Source organism: Etheostoma spectabile, unplaced genomic scaffold, assembly GCF_008692095.1.
Source record: "Etheostoma spectabile isolate EspeVRDwgs_2016 unplaced genomic scaffold, UIUC_Espe_1.0 scaffold00569874, whole genome shotgun sequence".
NCBI lineage: Eukaryota > Metazoa > Chordata > Actinopteri > Perciformes > Percidae > Etheostoma > Etheostoma spectabile.
The window spans coordinates 10,001-20,277 of NW_022605392.1; the positions used below are offsets into that span (position 1 = coordinate 10,001).

At 44.5% G+C, this 10,277-nt stretch overlaps 1 long non-coding RNA gene and 1 pseudogene across 1 annotated transcript; one reads left to right on the top strand and one right to left on the bottom strand.

Annotated features, from left to right (window-relative positions):
- Nucleotides 1–3,206, bottom strand: part of LOC116685486 (DELTA-thalatoxin-Avl1b-like) — a 9,367-nt pseudogene extending 6,161 nt beyond the window's left edge.
- LOC116685487 (uncharacterized) lies at nucleotides 554–1,399 on the top strand. Its single transcript, XR_004330962.1, has 3 exons — nucleotides 554–706; nucleotides 799–847; nucleotides 1,325–1,399. It is a non-coding gene; the product is annotated as an uncharacterized LOC116685487 (long non-coding RNA).
- Nucleotides 3,207–10,277: the final 7,071 nt, after the last annotated feature.

Consider the following 10,277-nt stretch of genomic DNA (forward strand, 5'->3'; position numbering starts at 1 on the left):
AAGATGAAGAGGGACACGTCCAGCATCGAGACAGAAGATGAAGAGGGACACGTCCAGCATCGAGACAGAAGATGAAGAGGGACACGTCCAGCATCGAGACAGAAGATGAAGCAAGTGTCCTAAAAAGGCAGCTTCGACGCCCAAGGAGGTTCATGACAGATTCTTCAAGCGATGGTAAGACCTTAATTATAGAATACATTTTTTCACATATTTCAAATCACAGATTTTGCATTCAGTACAAATGATCTGGTCTCTGTATTCCAGATGAATCTGTTGCACGACCAGATAACCTGTCCAGGACGGAGCGTGCGTCTGGAAGCCCTGTCTGTAAGTTCAAATGCATGCATGCATATAAGAAACCAGTCATATTTCTTCACATGGAACCACTGACAGTCACATGGTGCATATCATGTTTGTCTCTTCCTGTCTTTTTTCAGCTCAGCAGATAACACTTCCTCCACCACCTGCATGTAAGTTGTTTTTTTATATATATATTTTGTCTAATTGTCTAATAGAATAGAATAGGTTCATATTTTGTAATGCCATGTGCAGGCAACCTATCAACTTCATCTTATATAATAATCATATATAATTTATTTATTATATGTATCAACGCCATGCAGGAAACCAGCTGGTTGCCCAGAGCGGGATGAGTCTGTAGTGACCCTACCACGGACTGCCACTTTACCTTGGGACCCAGTTGAGGGTACAGTTGCTTTGGTTTTTGCGTTTGCAATGAAGTACAGTTTAATGGCAAGGATCACTAGAGTAACACAACGTTGTTGTTGTTTTAAACAGAAGAACTCCCACAGAGGGGGGGGGCTCAGACATGGAGATCAAATGAGAGGTAAGGCGCAAGTTGCTCACGTGTATGTATGTATGTATGTATGTATGTGTGTGTGTATGTATGTGTGTATGTATGTGTGTATGTATGTGTGTATGTATGTATGTATGTATGTGTGTATGTGTGTGTGTGTATGTATGTGTGTATGTGTGTATGTATGTGTGTATGTGTGTATGTGTGTGTGTATGTATGTGTGTATGTGTGTATGTATGTGTGTATGTATGTGTGTATGTATGTATGTATGTGTGTATGTATGTGTGTGTGTATGTATGTGTGTATGTATGTGTGTATGTATGTGTGTATGTATGTATGTGTGGAGAGGAGGAACAATATGGAAAGTAAGTGGCCATAGGCCTGCCCTAAGACGAACACTATATAATTGCATAAAATCTAATATCTTAACTGAACTGACTTCTCTTACAAAATGAGATTGTACAAGCTCTGCACTGTATGTATAATCTGTTACTAGATGTTTTACAGCAACTTTTCCTGTCGACCCTCGGTGGTTGTACTGGAGGTGATGCCGTCCGCCGCATGCTGCGGCAAGATGCAACGCATGATGTCCTGAGACAGTGCAGCTTGCGGGGCAGAAAGACAAAGAAAGCCTTCCAGGACCTGGCTGTATGCAGGGTTATAACAGGCAGGTGTTATAACAGGACCTGGCTGTATGCAGGGTTATAACAGGCAGGTGTTATAACAGGACCTGGCTGTATGCAGGGTTATAACAGGCAGGTGTTATAACAGGACCTGGCTGTATGCAGGGTTATAACAGGCAGGTGTTATAACAGGACCTGGCTGTATGCAGGGTTATAACAGGCAGGTGTTATAACAGGACCTGGCTGTATGCAGGGTTATAACAGGCAGGTGTTATAACAGGACCTGGCTGTATGCAGGGTTATAACAGGCAGGTGTTATTTTAATGTTCACATCAGTATTATGCTTAGCTTGGCTGACAAGAGGTTTTAATTTGACTTATAACTTTGCTTCATGTTGACTTCTACTCCAGCGGCCTGATAACGTCCCTGCGCTGACTGCTGCAGAAGCGGAGGATCTGATTGGTTCTGGAGTTTGCCCCACACAGACGGTAAACTGAAGTTCTTCTGCGTTATGTTCATAATAAAGTTCATCAAAAAAATTATTTTGTCAATGTGTTCATTCTTAGTATTACATGTCTAACTTTTGTTTATTTCTTTATAGGCCAGCTGAGAAGGACTGAGCCATGGAGCCCCTTTTTAATTTTTTTTATTAATATATATTGTTTTTGTGACTTATTTTGCACACACTTTACAAATATCTTTATGCATCTTGCACTACATCCTTATCTTTGTTGTATTTTTTTCAGTTGTTTGAATATTAAAGTTTTGAAATGCCATCAAGTTTGCCTGTTCATTCCTTCCTACTAATATAACTTTTGTATGAATGTACGTGTGTATTTACAGAACATACACACACACACAAAGAGTATGGGTGTTAGTTTAAAGGTTAGGGGAATCTAAGCTTTTCTTAACGTTCTGGGAACGTTCCCTGAAGGTTTGTTTTGGTTGTAGTTTGGTTGTCTGCTGGTTAATTGGAAGGTTTTCTTAACGTTCTGGGACAGCGAACGTTCCCCTAACGTTAAGAGACCGTTCCGTAACGTTCGCTGAGGGTTGCAACGTTAAGGGAACGTTCCACTAACGTTCTCTAACGGTTGCAACGTTAAGGGAACGTTCCACTAACGTTCTCTAACGGTTGCAACGTTAAGGGAACGTTCCGTAACGTTCTCTAACGGTTGCAACGTTAAGGGAACGTTCCGTAACGTTCTCTAACGGTTGCAACGTTAAGGGAACGTTCCGTAACGTTCTCTAACGGTTGCAACGTTAAGGGAACGTTCCCCTAACGTTCTCTAACGGTTGCAACGTTAAGGGAACGTTCCGTAACGTTCTCTAACGGTTGCAACGTTAAGGGAACGTTCCCCTAACGTTCTCTAAAGGTTGCAACGTTAAGGGAACGTTCCCCTAACGTTCTCTAAAGGTTGCAACGTTAAGGGAACGTTCCCCTAACGTTTGCTAAAGGTTGTAACTTTTAGAGAACGTTTTGTACCCAAAACGAACGTTCCCGGAACGTTAAGAAAACCTTCCAATTAACCAGCAGACAACCAAACTACAACCAAAACAAACCTTCAGGGAACGTTCCCACAACCGAAAAAGAACGTTCTCAGAACGTTCTGGGAACCAAAAATTGTTAGCTGGGTGACGGCGTGCCCAATAAAGAAAAACACCAAGAAGCAGAAGGAAAACTCACCCAAACTTACCCAAACTCACCCAAACTCGGCTGAAAACAAGCGCCTGGGAAACAGCCCTGCAGAGCGCCTGGGGGCTCTTACGCAACACTGACAACAAATATTCTGGTAAGGCTGTCGGAGGAAACTCCCCCAAAAGACTTTAACCCTTTGTTCCTCCTCCAGTCACAATTATGAATGAAAACCTTTATCAACTCTTTATTTTTATTTTTACACTTTTGTGACTTCCCTGATGTTTTTGTCATTTTATTTCCAACATTTGTCGACCTTTTGTGTGCCTTTTGAAATTTTTCCCCCAAATTTTTAAAGCCACTCATGAAGCAGGTAAGCTACCACCCCTCAGCCCAGCGACCAATCAGATTCAACCCTTCACGCCCATGTTGCAGGTTTCATTTTACAACAAATTGGTGCCATTTGCTTGTTGATAATAACCATCTGAACTGTTTTGTTCTGCATGGGAAAATAGGGTCTAAGTTGAGAAAAAACGGAATTACTCTTTAAAGCTGAAGTACTCTGTACCGTAGCTGTAGTACTCTGTACCTTAGCTGTAGTACTCTGTACCGTAGCTGTAGTACTCTGTACCTTAGGTGTAGTACTCTGTACCTTAGCTGTAGTACTCTGTACCTTCGCTGTAGTACTCTGTACCTTAGCTGTAGTTATTCCCAATGCTTTTCATATTGTATGAGTTTTAAAATCCCATCCATGTGTCCTCCCTGAAGGAGAGACTTGTAGTCCTTCTACAAGGACAACGTCATAACGTCTGAAGGAGACATTTGTCTTGTGTTACGCTTATAGAAGCAGGTCCAGATCCAGGGTCAGGACCTAAGCAGGTCCAGGGTCAGGACCAAAGCAAATTCTAGTACTCTGTACTCTGTACAGCAGCTGTAGTACTCTGTACTGCAGCTGCAGTACTCTGTTCTCTGTACTGTAGCTGCAGTACTCTGTACTGTAGCTATAGTACTTTGTACTCCAGCTGGAGTACTCTGTACTCTGTACTGCAGCTGTAGTATTCTGTATCGTAGCTGCAGTACTCTGTAGTGTCTGCAGGGGGCAGCAGTGATCCACACTGTGAAACCACACAAACCAGACTCCCTCCTCTCTCTGTCCGTGTGGCATTCCAACTTTTATTGTGTCATCGTACATAAAACAGCTGATAGAAATAGAAATAGAAACAACCGGAAAGCACGAGATCCGTGTAAACAACAAGTCCAACGACATCGTATAGAAAGCACATTCGTACGTTTGGTCGTGCATAAAGAGAAGAACCAGAACACAGTGAACCTGAATCAGGTCTCAACACGTCGACTCATAGAAAACAGGCAGCATAGAGTATAGAGATATAAAGAGTATATCAACATATTGCATCATGCAACACGAGGAAGAACCAGTCCGACAAGTCATCGTCCGTCTCTCAGGCTCGCTGAGGAGTGCAATAGAAATGTGATCCGTGGACACAGAGCAGAGACATGGAGGCAGGGCTGTAGGACTCGAGTCCGGTCTCGAGTCCGAGACCGTTTTTCTGTGGACTCGGACTTGTCTCGGTCTCGGCCGCTGGTCTTGCCAGATATTGCTTCTGGTCTGGACCGAGTCCAGGTGTCTTTGTTATGTTGATAATATATTGGAGGGAAAGTGACACCCAAAATGATTGTCTTGATACTGTCATGCATAAGACCTTTTAAAAGTCCTGGACTCGGTCTTGACTCGGACTCAAACCTTTTTGGACACGGTCTTGTCTTGGACTTGACTAATACTGGTCTTGGACTTGTCTGGGACTCGACTTGACTTGGACTCAAACGTTTTTGGACTCGGTCTTGTCTTGGACTCAAACCTCTTTGGACTCGGTCTTGACTTGGACTCGAACCTCTTTGGACTCGGTCTTGACTTGGGCTCGACTAGTCCTGGTCTTGGACTCAACTTGACTCGGACTCGAACCTTTTTGGACTCGGTCTTGTCCTGGACTCAACTAGTCCTGGTCTTGGACTCGACTTGACTCGGACTCAAACATTTTTGGACTCGACTTGACTTGGACTCTAACCTCTTTGGACTCGGTCTTGACTAGTCCTGGTTTTTGACTTGACTAAGGTGGTCTTGACTACAGCCCTGCATGAAGGGAACTAAGGGTTGTTCCCACTTGGAAGCTGTTTTACATATTTTTGTATTTTTTCATGTCCCCAAAATCAGAACGCTACAGAGCCCCAGAAGCAGGAGTGTCCCACTCAGAGGACCTTCTTCACAGCAGCCATTTTGTCTCGTTAGAGTAGGAAAAGCAGCTGGAATTTAACTTTCTGGTCTAGACCTGCTCTTTATGGAAAGACCTGGGAAATAAATAACATCCCAGAGTCCTGGTCTAGACCTGCTCTTTATGGAGAGACCTGGGAAATAAATAACATCCCAGAGTCTGGTCTAGACCTGCTCTTTATGGAAAGACCTGGGAAATAAATAACATCCCAGAGTCTGGTCTAGACCTGCTCTTTATGGAAAGACCTGGGAAATAAATAACATCCCAGTGTCCTGGTCTAGACCTGCTCTTTATGGAGAGACCTGGGAAATAAATAACATCCCAGTGTCCTGGTCTAGACCTGCTCTTTATGGAGAGACTTGGGAGATAAATAACATCCCAGAGTCCTGGTCTAGACCTGCTCTTTATGGAAAGACCTGGGAGATAAATAACATCCCAGAGTCCGGTCTAGACTGCTCTTTATGGAAAGACCCGGGAGATAAATAACATCCCAGAGTCCTGGTCTAGACTGCTCTTATGGAGAGAGTATATATTAGTGTGTCCTGCGTTGCTATGAAATGTCTGCTGTGAAAAAGGTCTGTTCCACGCAGGGCCACGCCACATCAGGGACATATTTAGGTTATTCACATGCTATTATTTCATCGTAAAAGTCAGGCATATTTTACGATATTATTGCATGACTCATTACATCTTCTCACTTACAGCTCGGTGGAAATAAAGACCCCGAAAATGTCAAACATGAAAAGACATCGAAACGTAAAACAGACCAAAAAAAGACTGGAAAAAGGGGCAAAAAGGTTGGAAAAAAATTGAAATTACTACTAAAAATAGGCGGGCCAAAGTCTACTGGGAACCTTACTCCTGGGGGGGTCCCTAGGGAGGTGGTCCAGGCACGTCCAGCTGGGAGGAGGCTCCGGGGGAAGATCCAGGACTAGGTGGAGGGACGTCCAGCTGGGAGGAGGCCTCGGGCAAGACCCAGGACTAGGTGGAGGGACGTCCAGCTGGGAGGAGGCCTCGGGGAAGACCCAGGACTAGGTGGAGGGACGTCCAGCTGGGAGGAGGCCTCGGGGAAGACCTAGGACTAGGTGGAGGGACGTCCAGCTGGGAGGAGGCCTCGGGGAAGACCCAGGACTAGGTGGAGGGACGTCCAGCTGGGAGGAGGCCTCGGGGAAGACCCAGGACTAGGTGGAGGGACGTCCAGCTGGGAGGAGGCCTCGGGGAAGACCCAGGATAGGTGGAGGGACGTCCAGTGGGAGGAGGCCTGGGGAAGACCCAAGACTAGGTGGAGGGACGTCCAGCTGGGAGGAGGCCTCGGGGAAGACCCAGGACTAGGTGGAGGGACGTCCAGCTGGGAGGAGGCCTCGGGGAAGACCCAGGACTAGGTGGAGGGACGTCCAGCTGGGAGGAGGCCTAGGGGAAGACCAGGACTAGGTGCAGGGACGTCCAGCTGGGAGGAGGCCTAGGGGAAGACCCAGGACTAGGTGGAGAGATTATATCTCCAACCTGGCCTGGGAACGCCTCGGGATCCCCCAGTAGGAGCTGGTTGATGTGGCTCGGGAAAGGGAAGTTTGGGGTCCCCTACTGGAGCTGCTGCCCCCGAGACTCGATAAGGGGATGAAGATGGATGGAAATCAAAGGCCTTGAGTTCGATACGTGTGATCCAAAGGGACCGGGGGGGGGGGATTTTATTTTCTGGTAATCACGTGAAAGGATTTTGTGCTCAAGAGAACTCTGAGTGACAGTTTTCATCCTGGAAACGTAACAAAACGTCCCTGATGACGTCATTATGAACTTAAAGGGCCCATGTTAGGAAAAAAAAATATTTTAGGTCTCTGTTGTTTATACACACACATAAACAGTCACGTTCTTTAACCCTCATGTCATCCTGTCAAAGTTGAAAATCAACAACACTTTTATCAATGTTTTAACTTTTCTTATGTTTTTGTCCCTTTATTCCACTTGACGCTTTTTTTTTCCAATGTTTGTCACTTTTTTACTTTTTCAACACTATGTAACACTAACTTATAACTTTAGTTTTAGTTATTTTTCAAATTTATATTAAATAAACCTCATTTATAGGAAATCATACCTAATGTTTGAGTTAGAAAAGCAGAAATTAGGAATTATTGAGACTAAAACTAAAGGAATGGATGTTGATGATAATCACAGACTGGAATATGTCAACTTTTACTCAACACTTTTCAACAACACTTCACTTGTTTACAATGCTATAAATAGAATAAGACCCAAAATTAATGAAAGTAGAGATTTGTACTTGGCAAAGAGCGTTGGAATCAATCATGTTATTTGGGGAATTAAAAGGACATTGATTAGGACAACATGAGGACAACATGAGGACAACATGAGGACAACATGGGGACAACATGAGGACAACATGAGGACAACATGAGGACAACATGAGGGCAACATGAGGACAACATGAGGACAACATGAGGACAACATGAGGGCAACATGAGACAACATGAGGACAACATGAGGGCAACATGAGGGCAACATGAGGACAACATGAGGACAACATGAGGACAACATGAGGGCAACATGAGGACAACATGAAGACAACATGAAGACAACATGAGGACAACATGAGGACAACATGAGGACAACATGAGGACAACATGAAGACAACATGAGGACAACATGAGGACAACATGAGGACAACATGAGGACAACATGTCAATTTGACCCGAGGACAACATGAGGGTTAAAGTAAAGAAAGAGATCTACTTTTTATAATTAATTGGGACGTGAAGTCTAAGAAAGGACCTGGTCTGGAGAATCTGCATCTTGTAAAAAAACAAAAACATGCAATTTAATTCCAGTGCGAGTGGGACGTGTACAGCTGTGTACTTTCAGTTTCGTGTGTTGTGGTTTGGTGCTAATGTCGTAATGACCGTGCTCTTCTTCAGGATGACTCAGCGATCACATAATGAAGGCACACGAGCAGCACCCCGCCGCTCCGGCTCCCCCCGGCCCCCCGCCGCCGGTCCTAAAACTCCGTTACTGCAGATCCCCTGGTTAAGATGCTCCGAGGCCGTCCCATGACGAGGATCCCTGCGGCCCCGGCCCCTGCCCCCCGCTGCGGCTCAGTCGTGGCTCAGGGTGCGGGGCAGCTCGTTGGTCAGGATGTGCCACTGCTCCACCGGCGGCCCTGGTTCTTCAGGCAGTCCGTCCAGTGACGGAGCGCGTCGCCCTGGGAGGGACAGCTCAGACACACGCCGCCTGGACAGGGAGACCAATCAGAACAGCTGTTACTGCCACGATAAGGACAGTATGTGATGTATACATCTATCTATCTATCTATCTATCTATCTATCTACTCTATCTATCTATACACACACACACACATATACTACACACACACACACATATATATATGTACACACACACACCACACCACACACACACTACACACAACACACACACACACAAACACATATATATATAAAATGTTAGGAATAAGAAGCAGAACGTGCAGATATATCTCCAGCAGTACATGTATGGAGGGGGGGGGGGGGAGCTGAACGAGCCAGTGGGGGTCCGGGGGGGGGGGTGTCTGCAGCTCGTCTAATGTCCACAGTGATGATGTAATATCAACTTCTTTGTTGTTGCAAGGCAAGGCAAGGCAAGGCAGCTTTATTTGTATAGCACATTTCAGCAACAAGGCAATTCAAGTGCTTTACACAAAATCAGTTAAACAGATAAACACAGTAAAAAACAGTTAAAAATCACAAGCATTAAAAACCGGTAAAACACATGATAGACAGTTAAAAACAAGAGAAACATAAACACAAGAATAAAATTTACAGTGCAGCATAAGAAATTTAAAGAAATGATTAGTCATTTAAAGAAAGGCAGCATCAAATAGAAAGGTCTTCAGCCTTGATTTAAAAGAACTGAGAGTAGCAGCGGATCTCCAGTTTCTGGGAGTTTATTCCAGATATGAGGAGCATAGAAACTGAAAGCTGCTTCACCCTGTTTAGTTCTGACTCTGGGGACAGAAAGCAGACCTGTCCCAGATGACCTGAGAGGTCTGGGTGGTTCATAGTGTAGTAGCAGATCAGCAATATATTTTGGACCTAAACCTTTAAGTGATTTAAACTAGCAAGAGTACTTTGAAATCAATTCTTTGAGACACAGGAAGCCATGTAAAGACTTCAGAACTGGAGTGATGTGATCCAGTCTCTTGGTCTTAGTGAGGACTCGAGCAGCAGCGTTCTGAATCAGCTGCAGCTGTCGATTGATTTTTTAGGGAGACCTGTAAAGACCCCGTTACAGTAGTAAGTCTACTGAAGATAAAGGCATGGACAAGTTTTTTCCAAATCCTGTTGACACATAAGTCCTTTAACCCCTTGATATGTTCTTAAGGTGATAGTAGGCTGACTTTGTAATGCTTATGTGGCTGTTAAAGTTCAGGTCTGAGTCCTGACTACACCAAGATTTCTGCTTTGTCTGTTGTTTTAACATTGTTGTTTGAAGCTGAGCGCAGACTTTTAATCGTTCCTCTCTTGCTCCAAAAACAACCACCCTCAGTTTTTCCTTCATTTAATTTCAGAAAGTTCTGGCACATCCAGCCGTTAATTTGTTCGAGCACTTAGTCAGTTTTTGTATTGACTATAGTCCCCTGGCGATAAGGTTATGTAAATTTGTGTGTCGTCCGCATAACTATGGTAACTTATTTTGTTTTTCTCCATATCTGAGCCAGTGGAAGCATTTAGATGTTAAACAGAAGAGGCCCCAGAATGAGCCTTGCGGAACTCCGCACGTCATATTTGTACGCTCAGATGCATAATTACCTATAGACACAAAGTAATCCCTATTCTTTTAGTAGGATCAAACCAGTTTAGTACTGAGCCAGAAAGGCCAACGCAGTTTTCCATCGGTCTAGTAGTATATCG